We start from the raw sequence: 16,029 nt of genomic DNA, 5'->3' as shown, positions 1-16,029 counted from the left end.
TTGTACGTAAACCTTTTATTGCTCTATTTGAGAAAGAATGAATAGTTTATTATGATTATTTTACCCATTTTTTAAAAATCGAAATTTAAGCTTGTTTGTTTTCAAGTAAAAAACTACACAATGGGCCACATGTGCTGAACTGGCCGCAAGTATCGAGACGCGATTTTGAACGTTATAAGCCCTCAAAATTGCCACTGAGCCCCCTGGTGAGCTGAGAGGTCATGCAAGAAGAATTCTGGTATTCATTTCAGTTATTACATGGCCAGGTGGTCAAGGCACTCGACTCGTAATCTGTAAGTCGCGAGTTCGAATCCCCGTCACACTAAACATGCTCGCCCTTTCAGCCGTGGGGACATTATAATGTGATAGTCAAACCCACTATTCGTTGGTAAAAGATTAGCCCAAGAGTTGGCGGTGGGTGGCGATGACTATCTTCCTTCCCTCTAGTCTTGCACTACTAAATTGGGGACGGCTAGCGCAGATCGCCCTCGTGTAGCTTTGTGCGAAATTTAAACAAAACAAACAATTGTTACAAACGTTATCTTGCAATAAGAACCAACAAACCTCGACAAATAAGCTCATTTATAGCACAACTCGTAAAAACACACATAGATATAAAATACTCGATCTATTGTAATAGAATTCTCACCACAGTTTTGTTGTTGTCATGGGCGACTGAAAACAGCAGATAAGAGTGTGGTTTACATATTATACACTCTTGTTTAATTTCACGTGGAAGTTCTTATCAATAAGGGCCTGGCATGGCAAGGGGGGTTAAGACGTTCGACTCGTAATATGAGGGTCGCGGGTTCGAATCCCCGTCATACCAAACATGCTTGCTCTTTCAGCTGTGGGAGCGTTATAATGTGACGGCCAATCCCACTATTCGCCGGTAAAGGAGTAGCCCTAGAGTTGGCGGTGGGTGGTGATGACTAGTTGCCTTCTCACTAGTCTTTCACTGCAAAATTAGGGACGGCTAGCGCAGATAGCCCTCGAGTAGCTTTGCGCGAAATTTAAAACAAACAAAACTTATCAGTAAATATTTAATAAACTTTAAACTTGATGAGGAGGAACCCACTTTAAGACTAATAAAGTTGGTAACTTTAATTGGTAACGAAAAACTAGTACTAGCTAACACAGTGAGAAATGTAATACATTTAGACACGGCTTATTCATCATCAGGTACAAACAGTTTGCCTTGATACATGAACAAACACCACCGAATATCGCTCCAAGCAGATCACTACGTTTAAACTTGCAATAAGGTTTTATTCATTATTCGTTCAAATTGTCTTCAAACTTAATGAACTTCATGGAGTTAAAACGCACTCCGTGTACTGTTGAGCCTCTTTAAAGGGTTTCATATTACGATCACATCAAATGTACTTTTCCATATTATTGTATATATATATATCTTTCTTACTCGACTCAGTTTCCCCAAAAGAGAGCCAGAGACTGTCTGGAGGGATTGCCTGTTTTAACCACTTGTACCACTGTGCATTAGTATGTTGTCTGTCGGTCAGTATACACAAATATGACGCCATATAAGGGACACTTAAAATTGCACTATATACTCTCGTGACGTCAGTTAAACGTGCACACGCCATAAATCCCCAAAAAATAATTAAGCATTCAGGAGGCTACAACGCAGTATGGCCTATGAACTTCAAAAACAGGAAATAAAAATATTTGTCATTCGTAATTTTGCTTTTATTTCATCTTGAAAGAGAAAATGTTCGGAAATTGATATACAATAGTCATTAATAGAGTTTTGGGGGCCGTGCGTAAGTACATCTAGTGTTTTTAGGCTGGTATTGCTCGGCCTGTTTTGTGCATGAGATGCAATTAATCCGGAAAACGTGTATAATATAAACAGTAAAGAATAAAACAAATGCTAAGCACATATTTATGCAAAACCAGCCAGTTATGTAAGTACAGCAAACCATTGATGTACTTTTTTAATTAATGTTTTGAAATTAAGCACAACATAATGGACTATCTGTGCTCTGCCTACCACGGGTATTGAAACCTGGATTCTAGCGCTGTGTGTTTTCTTAATGCAAAGTGTTATGTATTATGATTTATCTTGGACGAGCCTCCAATTTATTATGTTACATGTTACAATTTCAAATAACCTGAACTTTTAGTTTAGAAGTTAATTAAATGACTATATGTATCAAGTTTATATTTACCAATAAAATTTACACACACAATTTTCTTTCTTAACACAAATATATTTTAATATACAAACAATAATAAAAGTTATAATAACGGTTATTACAAATAATAATTTACATACAGCAGTTTTACTGAGTTTTCTATATTGTCTCGAACTGAATATGTTATCGTCGGTTCACGATGAACGAATGTGTGTGAGTTTTCTCATAACAAAGCAGCCACATCGGTCTGTGTGTTGTGTCTACGGAAGTAAATTGAACCTCTGATTTTAGCATTGTAAATCTGTGGAGTTACCGTTATACCAGCGGGGAATCACGACGATCTAATTCTATACTGATATACGTACACTTCACTTAACAGGTCAGCTATCTCTCCCTTCTCACATGGGAGTTTTTTACAGATGAAGATATTTAATGTCCTTATAAAAATACTAACATCCAAAATTAATTCTCTGAAGTTAAGCGGTTTGTAATGTTCGAAATCTACAAACGTTACTGGTCAAGTATCCGCATTTTCCCAATTAATAAGCGTTAATTACAATTATGGTTTCCGAGGCTTATATTATACTGACTGTAGTAACCCAACAATACTAAAGCTTTCTCTTCGAGTGTTGTGATTTATAAACTTTAAGGCGAGGTTCTCGAAAGTTCAGTTGGCAACAATACTGGTATTTTACGTATCATTGATACATAAATCGTACATTGTTGATTCTTAGGCTTGAAAATCTACAAATTTAAAGAATAGACGGGACTTTCCCAATACACGCTTAACAATAAAAGTTATTTACATTTTTAAATATATATTTATGTAAAACAAACATCAATATTAAAATAGATATGAGATAGTAAGTTCATTACAAAAGCTTCATCACATATTTGAGAGTTATAAATTTATCGCTGACCCATCGGAGGACGTATAAATCAAATTGTAACTCATACTGAATAGAGAGAAAGTACGTTTCTCAAAATAGTAGTTTTATTTTCAAACTGAACAACTTGACTCACCCTTGAACGATAGGACTTGAGTTAATTTTTGAAATCACATTAGAATCACCCTTAGAAAAGTGGCAATACGTTGTTGTTGTTGTTTTCATTTATACACGTACTACCTGTATAGTACGTTAACTATGGCGCACTGCAGTATTCATTAAATACACTGCTTGAACACCTGGTTGAAAACGTATTTTATTTGTGATTCAAAGCTTGAGGAAAAGTACGTTTATATAACTCCAGTATATCTGTTTGTGAATGTATTATTAGTTCACAGAAACCTGTATTAGGGCGTCACAAGAACTCAGTAAAACGAAGTCCACTGAGTCAGCAAAGGCCCTAACAAACAATGATGTAGGTCCTGTGATTAAGCTAGTACCGGATGCTATATTTGCGTGTGCTTTCGTTATGTGGGGTTATTCAAGAAACGTATAAATTAATCGGCAATATACAAAAACAATAGAGGACCCACAGCTTATAACAGTAGCAACGTAAATCATTTGGACTGACTTCGTGGTTTGAATTATTACACTTGCAGTGTATAAAAAATGAAAAGTTTACAGAGAGGGTTTGTTTTACCGGGAAAACAAACAGAACTTGTGCTGAGTGACATTCAGTTGTTGAAATCAATGGCGTACGTTTTCTGCCAAAATGACTTAAATAAAGCTGTGTAGCTTTAACATACGTATTGATGTACCTGTATGTTACAAATTATACCCATGTTTTTCTATATAACAGTAGGTTTTTCTAAGCACTTTGTTTTGCAGTGTATAGATACCATGTAGACACACATATGATGAAAACATGGTATGAAATATCATTACTTGGATCAACAATATGCTTTAGCGTTAAGTTGCACACTGTACAATGAGGAGAATCGAGCTTCGGACTTCACCTTTGTTATTTCGTAAACCTACGATTGATTGGAACGATTACTTAGACATTAACTTATTGGAAGACTACAGTTGGATGCAATAAAACACACAAAAGGTACATTTTTAGCTAACACCTGGTGGTTAGGGACTCGCGAAATACGAGTCGTTGATTCAAAACCCCGTCCTTTCACCCGTTATAAAGAGGCGATAAATTACGCCATATTTTGTATTATGAAGCTTCTATACACGTCAAATAAGCTGTTTCTCAAGGGTGCACTTAAGAAATTATGTCAGTTTTAACTTCAGGGTAACAAACTTTAAATTCTTCCAAAAATACACATTCAATTACTTACTTGCTTGTCTAGATTTAGCTATTATACATCCTAATAGAACATTTCTCTAACACAAATTACAGTTTCTTTTCATGATAATAACCCAGGCTGTCACAGCGTAAAACATTAACAATACCAATGTATTTTTCTTTTCTTCATATCAATGTGATATTAACAGAATAATGTAAAAGAACATTCACTGTTAACAACGAAACTGGAAAAAACAAACCCATTCCTGGTAGAATAACCAATATTCCGAGTCCATCGTGATGACGAGAAACCCACTTGAAGTAAAAATGTATTCTCAAGACAGCTGGTATGGGTATTAGAACTTTAGTTTAAATAAAGTACAGAACAACGTTTCGACCTTCTAAAGTCATCTTCAGGTAAACAAACGTTGTTCTGTACTTTATTTTAATTGAAGTTCTAATACCCATACCAACCGTCTTGAGAATATATTCCGAACCCCTAACAGTTTAAAATGCTGCTATCGCTGCTCGAGTTATGAATATGAAGAATGAATAAATAGATGTCCAAAATTTGCATGTGCATGAGCTGTGTGTACATTATCTAACGATTTTTGGTGTGTGTTTTTAATATATATTTTCGTATCGGGCAAGTACTTCTTACACTCGTATAGATATCCCCTCTTTTGATAATTGATATCTAGCTAAAATATTTGCTTTACGATCGATCATGAATTGTTTGTATCTACAATCACAAGGCGTAATCACGTGAGAGTTATTAGTTTTCTTGCACGTGACATCACAAGACTTTGTTACGGTACTCAGTACACGATCCACATGTTTTCAGTTCTTTAACCAGTCCTAAGGCTGTTTAATTTATCAATATATCTTTATGCCAGGGGCGTAGATCCTGGAGGGGATGGGGATACATCCCCCCTACATTTTAGGTGGGGGTATGGTGCATACAATCATCTCCCTCTACAGTTTGGTCTGTTGAATTGTTTTATTGCATCACAGGCCTACAAATTGTGTATTTGTTCTTGTGATTCTCGTGTTCTTACTAATCGAATTACATAATTAGGCCTAGATGTAGGCTTTTTCAGTAGCCGAAACGTACATCTTTAATATAAGCGTGCTTCTAAGCTTTTCGATCTAAGCGATAGTTCGTAAGTATCAGTCAGTAGGCCTAAGTATACATGCTAGTATCGTGGCAATAAGATTACTCTGTGACTGCATGTTTACAGCTTTCAGGTTCACGTAATCAGAGATTACCAATTTGCAAATTGAACAGTCCACATAAGTGGTTGCAAAATCATTCCCCCCATCGGGTGTAAAAAATCTACTCCCCTGCTTTATGCACCTTACTAAACTAACTTACAACATCACATGATATTGTTTTAGGGAATAAATTTGACATTTTCACTTAAGAGAGGAGTGGAAACACTTAACGTTCAACATGGGGGAGTAAATTTTTCTGTATAATTTTGTTTTTTAAATTCATTTTATTCTGACTTGTAAATATCATTTACATAAGATGGTGTCAGCAACTCTTTGGTTACTTAAAATTGCTGCGTCCGGAAAGCGTTTCCCTGAGGTCACATCCCCGACGCGGTCCTCATGGAAACAGACTTATATTGTATATACATTAATCAGTTTATCTTCAGAAAGTTAACTCGAAGTGAAGACATATTTTTAACAATATATATGTCTTAGTTCCAATGCATAGCAAAATATATTCGTACTCTATAATCCCAGTTTAATGTAATTTGAATCTTCTACAGAGTGCGCACAGAATTACGGCAGGTGTTTAGGTATAAGAATAATATTTCTTGCAAACATCAATCCCCTGGGGTGCTCGAAAACTGAACAGTCCTCCTTCAACCTCGCACATGGTAGAAAGTAGAAAATAATTAAGTGAATGGATAACAGGGATAGATAAATTGATGGGTGTGATTTTATTCTTGTAAATGCTTGTCTGGTAGGCGTGGCAGACAACAAAGCGAAGGCTAAACAAACCCCCTCTAAAAAGAGACGACGAGAAGCAGGCCGGATAAAACAAATAAATGTGGAACGCTTCACGATCTTGTGTGTCATCCTTGCGCAGGGGGCCATACTCAGCTTCTGTGTATCGTTCCAATTTTAGTATATGTACTGCCGAAACAAGTACAAGTTCTACAGAGTAACTGATCCTAAACACTGGTTCAACCTTCTGCTTTCATAGTCCTATCCTTTCTATAATCCTACTTCCTGATATAGGAAAAGATTTTAAATTCTAACATTTTATCACATTTTATAAATGAGATAGATATTTATCCTATATGCCAAAATAAAGTTTTAGTTGACATATTGGGTACTTCACTAGGGACTGTTCCTGATTTTGAAAACGGCATTACCACGGTCCTGTGAGAAAGCTCGTAAGAAAGGTGGCTTAGTACACAGGTTGAAACACCTCTTCAAAACCAGACAAAAGACATGAGTAATCCGTAAGAAAATACCGAACAAGCTTATGTCTAGCACAAGTTACGTGTGGCTATGTAATATGTCATTTACAGATTTGGGTAATTGTGATAGGTACAGCACACATAGCCCGTCGTGTAGCTTTGCGTTCAACAACAAACTAAACATTTTTGTTAGGTTAAAAATGACAAATGAGCCTTCTAATACCGTGTGTTTTTTTTTTTCATATTGTAAATCAGTTAAGCAATGTTTGTCTGTAGTTAAGCACAAAGCTACACGATAGGTTATTTATGCTATGACCACCACGGCTATTGAAATCCGATTTCTAGCATCGTAAGTTGCAGACGTGCCACTGAGAGGCATCAATGTGCGTAAAGAAGATATATCGAGAAAATAAATAGCCTTCAAGGTCGATTAAAAAATTTTAAACATGGAAATCGCGTACTGGTATGAATTGCTGTTTATTTCTAGAAGAGATTTATTTGTTTGAAGTTAAGCAGAAAGCTACACAACGAGCTATCTTTTCTTTGCTCACCACGGCTATCGAAACCCGAATTCTAGAGCCGCACGTCCGTAGACATACCGCTGTGCCACCGGTAATGGGAGCAATAAAAGAGGATGTTTGACGTCAAATATGACGAAGGTAAATGTAACAGAAACTTTTGTGACGTTTCTTAATAATTCTAACATAATTAAAACTAAACTGTCATAAAGGAATACTTCCAATACTTCATCTCTCCTTAGCAATTACTTATATTTAAGGCCCGGCATGGCCAGGTGGTTAAGGCACTCGATTCGTAATCCGAGGGTCGCGGGTTTGAATCCCCGTCACACCAAACATGCTCGCCCTTTCAGCCTTGGGGGCGTTATAATGTTACAGTCAATTCCACTATTCGTTGGTAGAAGAGTAGCCTTCCCTCTAGTCTTACACTGCTAAATTAGGGACCCCTAGCACAGATAGTCCTCGTGTAGCTTTGCGCGAAATTCAAAACAAATAAACTTATATTTAATTCACATGTAAAAGCTGGAAAATGACAAATATTACTGGTTTTCGCCTTTGGGACCTCTAAACGTCGAAACAATGCCGCTATATGTAGCTGTCCAATACATCTCACCTTAACAGCAGAGCCAACATAAACATCCGTTGAGCGAGACTGACTGACAGAATAAATATTTATATTTACCTTTAAGCTGTGCAGCTACATCCAGGGTGGGAAATTCCTGACTGGCGATAAAAACCGGTCGGCATATATTAACTTGTACATAACGTTCATGAAGATATTGTCATCCACTGACACAGCGGTAAGTCTACGGAGTTACAACGCTAAAATCAGGGATTCGATTCCCCTCGGTGAACTCAGTAGATAGCTCAATGTGACTTTGCTATAAGAAAACACACACACATGAAAATAGGCAAAAAATTAAGCTGTCAAGGCTTTCTGTAGGATGCGTGACTTTTGATAAAAATAAGAACGTAAACAAGAAAAGTAGTAAGATTTTCATACATGAATTGATGGTAATTGGATGGTCTGGTGATAGTAAGGAATGTAAAGTGTTATGGTAATTGGATGGTCTGGTGATAGTAAGGAATGTAAAGTGTTATGGTAATTGGATGGTCTGGTGATAGTAAGGAATGTAAAGTGTTATGGTAATTGGATGGTCTGGTGATAGTAAGGAATGTAAAGTGTTATGGTAATTGGATGGTCTGGTGATAGTAAGGAATGTAAAGTGTTATGCCTTGTGATCCAATGTATCTGTATATGTATGACTTTTGCAATTGCTTCAAAGGTTCAGAATCTAAATGAACTGCTGTTACACGTGTGTTCCAGGTACACAGATTTCAACTAAGAATGTCAAGGTAAGTCCCGTGAACAATTAGAGGTCTTACAGAGAATGCAAATATGAGAGGTTACATCCTCAAGGGGTCATCTAATCTTTTAATGGAAAGTATGCACAACTTTACAGATATCTTTCACATCGGAAGACACAGATGGTACCTCAGACAAATGACCCAAAACAATAGGTAACTAGAGAAAAAGAAACTTAGCGACTTACTTGAACAACCTCCTACGCTAAAACACTACAGGCATCGATAAACGCTGGCACTCATAGCCCATGCTACGATTCTATTTGACAGTGCTCCGAATCCAATTTGGTATCTTAAAAAATTAGAACAGAAAACAACTGTCGATATTGTAGTGAAACACCGAACATTTCTGTGTCTATGAGTCCAATCCCCAAACCTTTTAAGCACCAGTAACGTCTCTGCTATATACACCTGAATAAATAAAACTGTGAAACAGATTCCAAAATAAAAGATACTACACATATTCTGTACACACTGGAATATTATTCATGAGACATTCACGTATATATCAATTGCACAATACCGATCGTTATAAACGAAAATTATGTCTATTATATTCTTTGATAGATTGTTTAGGCAGAGTGCTCATGATGAAACTTTGTAGAATGGACGACAACTGCCTGTTGTGGAGACACAAGTGTGGACGACATCGTTTCGAAAGTCTTCCTCCCTGAATCTGAGGACGTCGTCCTCTACAATTGTGTCTCCACAACAGGCAGTTGCCGTCCATTCTACAAAGTTTCATTATGTTTATTGTATAACCTTGTCCCCCGCTGGGACACCGGACAGTCTACGGATTTACAACGCTATAATCATAGGTTCGATTCCCGTAGATGGACATACCAGATAACCCGATATGGCTTTGCTATAAGAAAAACACACAAGTACATGCATAACCTCATGGTAATTAGAGTATAGTTAGAATTGAAAGTCTGCACTATAAACCACTTCCTAATATTTCTTTTACTAGGCTCGTACTTTCTTTTGTTTGACATACCAAACATTAACACTAACCGTGGTGTTGTATGCAGAAACAGGATGCTTGCAAAATTATGTAATATTAGACTGAAGCCAGTTTTCGTGCTTGTGTTGTGGCCACGATAAGTGTAGTGGCGTGCTTTATTGGAGGGAAACTTTAGCTGATTATGAAAAAGGAAAAACAATTATATGGTTAGAAAGCATGTAACCCATCAATTGAAATGCCCTTTTTCAGTTTCAAGGCCATTAGGTTCATATATACATATAACCCTGTCAAACGGTTTGTAACCAAATTAAATTATGCCAAACGTTCTTTAATAGTTCCAACTAACATAATGTTCTAGGTGTCAAAACTGAACAATCATTAAGTTTTAAATACCTTCCATCGACCAGATGAAACGTACAAACTCAGAAACAACAACAAAAACATTTAAACCCACGGCTGTTAAGTAGGCCAGTCTGTGCGTATTAACGTAAACACGATGCTTCATTCAACGGTCTAATATGGTTTGTGGATTCAACGGTCTGATATGGTTTGTGGTTGAGACTCCCAACTCGTAATCTAATCGTAATTCAGCCGTGGAGGAGTTATATTCTTACGGTCAATCACACTATTTGTTGATAAAGGAGTAGCCCAAGAGTTGGCCTAGGAATAATCGTCATTTGCTGTTTCCTTTCTAGTCTGTCACTAGTAGTCCTCGCGTAGCTTTGCGCGAAATTCAAGACAAACTGAACCTATTTTATGCAACAAGCTAGTACACTTAAGAAATCAAACATAAGAGGCTGTAGTTAATTGCACACTAAAAGATTTTGGCATCATTGTTTGCAGAACAAACTAACGTATTAATCGTATAAATAGGATAAGACTCTTCGTTACTTTTAGGAAAAACATTCCGATAGTTTACCTGCCTCGTTTAACTTCGGATTAAAGCGTTGTAAGTCTAAATATAAATACCGCTGCTCCACCTGGCAACAAATAGAATAAGTAATATAATGAACATAAACAAATTAATGGTAAACAAATCATATATAGTTTCTAGAGATAGTAACGAACATATACTGTCGTAACATGTATTATTATCATATAAAAAAATGTTTGCTCCCCTATGGCTCACTTGTAAGAATGAAGACTTATACCCCTAACATTGGCAGACAATCAAAATAACTCATTTGTGACTTTGTGCTGTAAATAAACCAAAATATTGTTTTCTCTGTCAGAGTAAAATAACGTAAAGCAGTTATTTCAAACATTGGCGAAATGATGGGGTAAATGAGTGAAAATTAATATAAGATTAGTCTCGGTCGCTAATAATGTTTGTCTTTATACGTGTATAGGATATGTTGATTGTTATAAATTAATATAAGATTAGTCTTGGTCGCTAATAATGTTTCTTGTTATATGTGTATAGGACATGTTGATTGTTATAAATTAATATAAGATTAGTCTTGGTCGCTAATAATGTTTGTTTTTATACGTGTATAGGGTATGATGATTGTTATAAATTAATATAAGATTAATCTTGGTCGCTAATAATGTTTGTTTTTACACGTGTATAGGGTATGTTGATTGTTATAAATTAATACAATATTAGTCGTGGTCGCTAATAATGTTTGTTTTTATACGTGTGTAGGATATGTTGATTGTTATAAATTAATATAAGATTAGTCTTGGTCGCTAATAATGTTTGTTTTTATACGTGTATAGGGTATGTTGATTGTTGTAAATTAATATAATATTAGTCTTGGTCGCTAATAATGTTTGTTTTTATACGTGTATAGGATATGTTGATTGTTATAAATTAATATAAGATTAGTCTTGGTCGCTAATAATGTTTGTTTTTATACGTGTATAGGATATGTTGATTGTTATAAATTAATATAAGATTAGTCGTGGTCGCTAATAATGTTTGTTTTTATACGTGTATAGGATATGTTGATTGTTATAAATTAATATAAGATTAGTCTTGGTCGCTAATAATGTTTGTTTTTATACGTGTATAGGGTATGTTGATTGTTGTAAATTAATATAATATTAGTCTTGGTCGCTAATAATGTTAGTTTTTATATGTGTATAGGATATGTTGATTGTTATAAATTAATATAAGATTAGTCTTGGTCGCTAATAATGTTTGTTTTTATACGTGTATAGGGTATGTTGATTGTTGTAAATTAATATAAGATTAGTCTTGGTCGCTAATAATATTTGTTTTTATACGTGTATAGGGTATGTTGATTGTTATAAATTAATATAATATTAGTCGTGGTCGCTAATAATGTTTGTTTTTATACGTGTATAGGGTATGTTGATTGTTATAAATTAATATAATATTAGTCGTGGTCGCTAATAATGTTTGTTTTTATACGTGTATAGGGTATGTTGATTGTTATAAATTAATATAAGATTAGTCTTGGTCACTAATAATGTTTGTTTTTATACGTGTATAGGGTATGTTGATTGTTGTAAATTAATATAAGATTAGTCTTGGTCGCTAATAATATTTGTTTTTATACGTGTATAGGGTATGTTGATTGTTATAAATTAATATAATATTAGTCGTGGTCGCTAATGTTTGTTTTTATACGTGTATAGGGTATGTTGATTGTTATAAATTAATATAATATTAGTCGTGGTCGCTAATAATGTTTGTTTTTATACGTGTATAGGGTATGTTGATTGTTATAAATTAATATAAGATTGGTCTTGGTCGCTAATAATGTTTGTTTTTATACGTGTATAGGGTATGTTGAGTGTTATAAATTAATATAAGATTGGTCTTGGTCGCTAATAATGTTTGTTTTTATATGTGTATATGGTATGTTGATTGTTATAAATTAATATAATATTAGTCGTGGTCGCTAATAATGTTTGTTTTTATACGTGTATAGGGTATGTTGATTGTTATAAATTAATATAAGATTAGTCTTGGTCGCTAATAATGTTTGTTTTTATACGTTTATAGGATATGTTGATTGTTATAAATTAATATAAGATTAGTCGTGGTCGCTAATAATGTTTGTTTTTATACGTGTATAGGGTATGTTGATTGTTATAAATTAATATAAGATTAGTCGTGGTCGCTAATAATGTTTGTTTTTATACGTGTATAGGGTATGTTGATTGTTATAAATTAATATAAGATTAGTCGTGGTCGCTAATAATGTTTGTTTTTATACGTTTATAGGATATGTTGATTGTTATAAATTAATATAAGATTAGTCTTGGTCGCTAATAATGTTTGTTTTTATACGTGTATAGGGTATGTTGATTGTTATAAATTAATATAAGATTAGTCGTGGTCGCTAATAATGTTTGTTTTTATACGTGTATAGGATATGTTGATTGCTATAAATTAATATAAGATTAGTCGTGGTCGCTAATAATGTTTGTTTTTATACGTGTGTAGGGTATGTTGATTGTTATAAATTAATATAAGATTAGTCGTGGTCGCTAATAATGTTTGTTTTTATACGTGTATAGGGTATGTTGATTGTTATAAATTAATATAAGATTGGTCTTGGTCGCTAATAATGTTTGTTTTTATACGTGTATAGGATATGTTGATTGTTATAAATTAATATAAGATTAGTCGTGGTCGCTAATAATGTTTGTTTTTATACGTGTATAGGGTATGTTGATTGTTATAATGATTCATTTGTTCACATTACTGAGTTTTCTTTACAACTCTTTTAATATGAGCCTATGTTATACAAAAGTTTCAATTTTATTGACAAAATAATCCAGCCCCAGCAATTTTGTTCTTGTTTAACGCCCATGAATAACAAAGAGATTTATCTCATCTTCAGAGCTTTTGATTTTCGATTTCAAACAATATACCCTCATAAAACACACGGACAAAAAGAAGTATGCATTCGTTGTATCTTATATTAACACACAGTTTGCCCTCGATTTACCCTTCACAGTTATGGAACTAACAGGACCAGACTTAGGTCGTGAACTCGTGAGTACACTTATTTGTACAGCGTAGGCCTTCGTATAAGCGGTATTCCAAATAATTCTAAAACATGCTCAAAAGTTCACCCAGGCATGATATGAGTCTATGAGGAACTTTAAAGAGTTGCTAAACCCAAATAGAACATCTGATTGTTCATCCTTATAACCAGTGGGAGACCGAAGGACGTCATGTTTGAAACTGGTTTTACAATCTCCGCTCAAAGATCTATGGAACAAACGTGGCGCGTGTTCGCGACTACCCGGGCGCGTGTTGTAACAAGGGTTTGTTAACAGATAAGGATCAACGCGAGTGATAATTAAGGTTATATATGCAAAATGACATCTATTTTATTTAACAATGTAGATAGGAACAACTAACCCCTAAATTTGTAAAGGTAAAACTTTCAAAAAATGTTAATAAATACACAAACATTACCCACAATTTACAAAAAAATTACTTAAAGCCATGTTGAACACGAAATACAAAGAACTACATAACTTACAAAAACAAAACAATGAACCTAAACCATCAACTGGCATGCTGCATTAAATCAGAGATTTACGGACTTATACAACGAAACATAAACCAAATCAATACTAAGAACGACAGAGACAAAAAGATCTGTCACAACAAGAAAACTAGAAAAACTAAGATGTAAACAACAGAAAAGACATCAACATAACAAACCATTCACTAACGTCATAATTAACAGATCCTACCGACAATTAAACATAGACGAGATACATCTACTTAACAAAGGACTCAACTTCACAATAGCACCTGGGTACCTTCCAACCATAGAAATCAAAACATGTTTAGAAGATCTAGCCAGGAGACTTGTGATACTTTCTACAGAAAACAAAAACAAGGAAACAACCGAAAACAACCAACAAAAAGAAAACAACTTAGACAATTTTATTGACATCCAACAGCCAAATTCCCAGAAAAAATTAAAAATTAATATTTTCCAGAAACACCTAAAAACAACATCTTAAACGATTTTTTCAAAGAATTTTCTCACAAAAACATCAACATAATTTCACTAAACAGAAGGCTAAAAAACAATCTTACAAAAAGAGACATTAATTCCATTAAAAACCTAAAACAAAACAAAAACATAAAAATTCTAAAAGCAGATAAAGGTAATGCTATAGTCATAATGAACACGAATGAATACATCCAAAAAATGAAGAACATCCTATCAGACACGAACAAATTTAAACCAATATACATAAATCCAACAAAGACACACAAGACGCAACTGAACAAATTACTACTATAAATGAAAAAAGCCAACACAATTTCACAAACACTTTATTCCTACCTACGTAAAACCGACTCACGCCCACCACAAATATACGGCATCCCCAAACCTCATAAACCAGATTGTCCATTACGACCAACAATGTCCACATATGAATCGTTTAATTACAATCTTGGTAAATACATAGCATGAGCATTCTCCAAATATGTAACATCAGCCAGCTCATTCATCAAAGACTCTTTTAATTTCAAGTCTAATCTAAATCAACTTAATCATAAAGCCTTAATGGCCAGTTTCGATGTTATATCCCTCTTTACAGAAGTTCCAACCACTAAAGCCTGCAAGATAGCCTTAGAACTCTATATCCGAGACCCTAACCTAACTATAGAAATTCCCAGTAACCAATTAGCAACCCTCATAGAATTCACCACGATAAAGACAAACTTCATGTTCAACAACCAAAACTATATACAAACAAATGGCCTAAGCATGGGCAACCCAGTATCACCAGTTCTAGCCAATATTTTTATGATACAAGTTGAAACACAAGCAATTAACACAGCATTACATCCACCACTATACTGGTACAGATATGTAGATGACACGGTTGCGGGATTCAGATCTACAAAACACACAGTTAATTTTTTCAATCACATTAACTCTGTACATCCTAACATTAACTTCACATGTGAACAGGAAGAAAGCAATCAAATATCATTTCTTAACCTCAAAATTACAAGAACCGACACACAATTCAAAACAGAAATCCACCGAAAAATAACCCATACTGGACTATACATTCCTTGGGACTCAGCACATGAAACAAAACAAAAACTCAACATACTAAGAAACCAAATAAACACAACGATAAAACTATGCTCACCGGATAAAATTAACGATGAATTAGACAAAATAAAACAATAATTCATCAACATCAATAAGTTTCCTCCACAAACCGTAGAAAACATTATACGTACACACCTAGACAGAAAGCAAAATCAACCAACTAAAGTAAATATATCTCACGAATCAAAAAATCACGAAACCATATACTGCTGCATACCATATATTCCTGACATCAGCAAACAAATAACCAACATTTGGCAAAAAACTAGTAACAAAATATGACATTCCAGTTAATACCAAATTTATTCAAAGACCAGACACAAA

General features: G+C 34.5%; 1 protein-coding gene, 1 long non-coding RNA gene and 1 other non-coding gene across 11 annotated transcripts in view; 1 reads left to right on the top strand and 2 right to left on the bottom strand.

Moving 5' to 3' along the window:
* LOC143230132 (toll-like receptor 10) overlaps positions 1–10,554 on the bottom strand; it is a 49,120-nt gene extending 38,566 nt beyond the window's left edge. For 2 of the 9 annotated variants that reach the window (XM_076463191.1, XM_076463198.1), the window contains exon 1: positions 3,183–3,747. The gene's annotated coding sequence lies outside the window, so the exon portion shown is untranslated. Of the gene's footprint in view, positions 1–649; positions 1,414–3,182; positions 3,748–8,852; positions 8,957–10,021 lie in introns of those variants that run through there. The other 7 variants (XR_013016257.1, XR_013016258.1, XR_013016260.1 and 4 more) reach the window with 7 other exon arrangements.
* Positions 1–16,029, top strand: part of LOC143230138 (uncharacterized) — a 45,868-nt gene that overhangs the window by 16,459 nt on the left and 13,380 nt on the right. The window lies entirely within an intron of this gene.
* On the bottom strand, positions 6,400–6,507 carry LOC143231199 (U6 spliceosomal RNA). The gene has a single exon (XR_013016829.1). It is a non-coding gene; the product is annotated as a U6 spliceosomal RNA (small nuclear RNA).

The sequence above is a fragment of the Tachypleus tridentatus genome, chromosome 10 (assembly GCF_004210375.1).
Source record: "Tachypleus tridentatus isolate NWPU-2018 chromosome 10, ASM421037v1, whole genome shotgun sequence".
Lineage (NCBI taxonomy): Eukaryota > Metazoa > Arthropoda > Merostomata > Xiphosura > Limulidae > Tachypleus > Tachypleus tridentatus.
The sequence above is the reverse complement of the archived record's forward strand: the minus strand, read 5'-3'. Positions and strand labels throughout refer to the sequence as shown.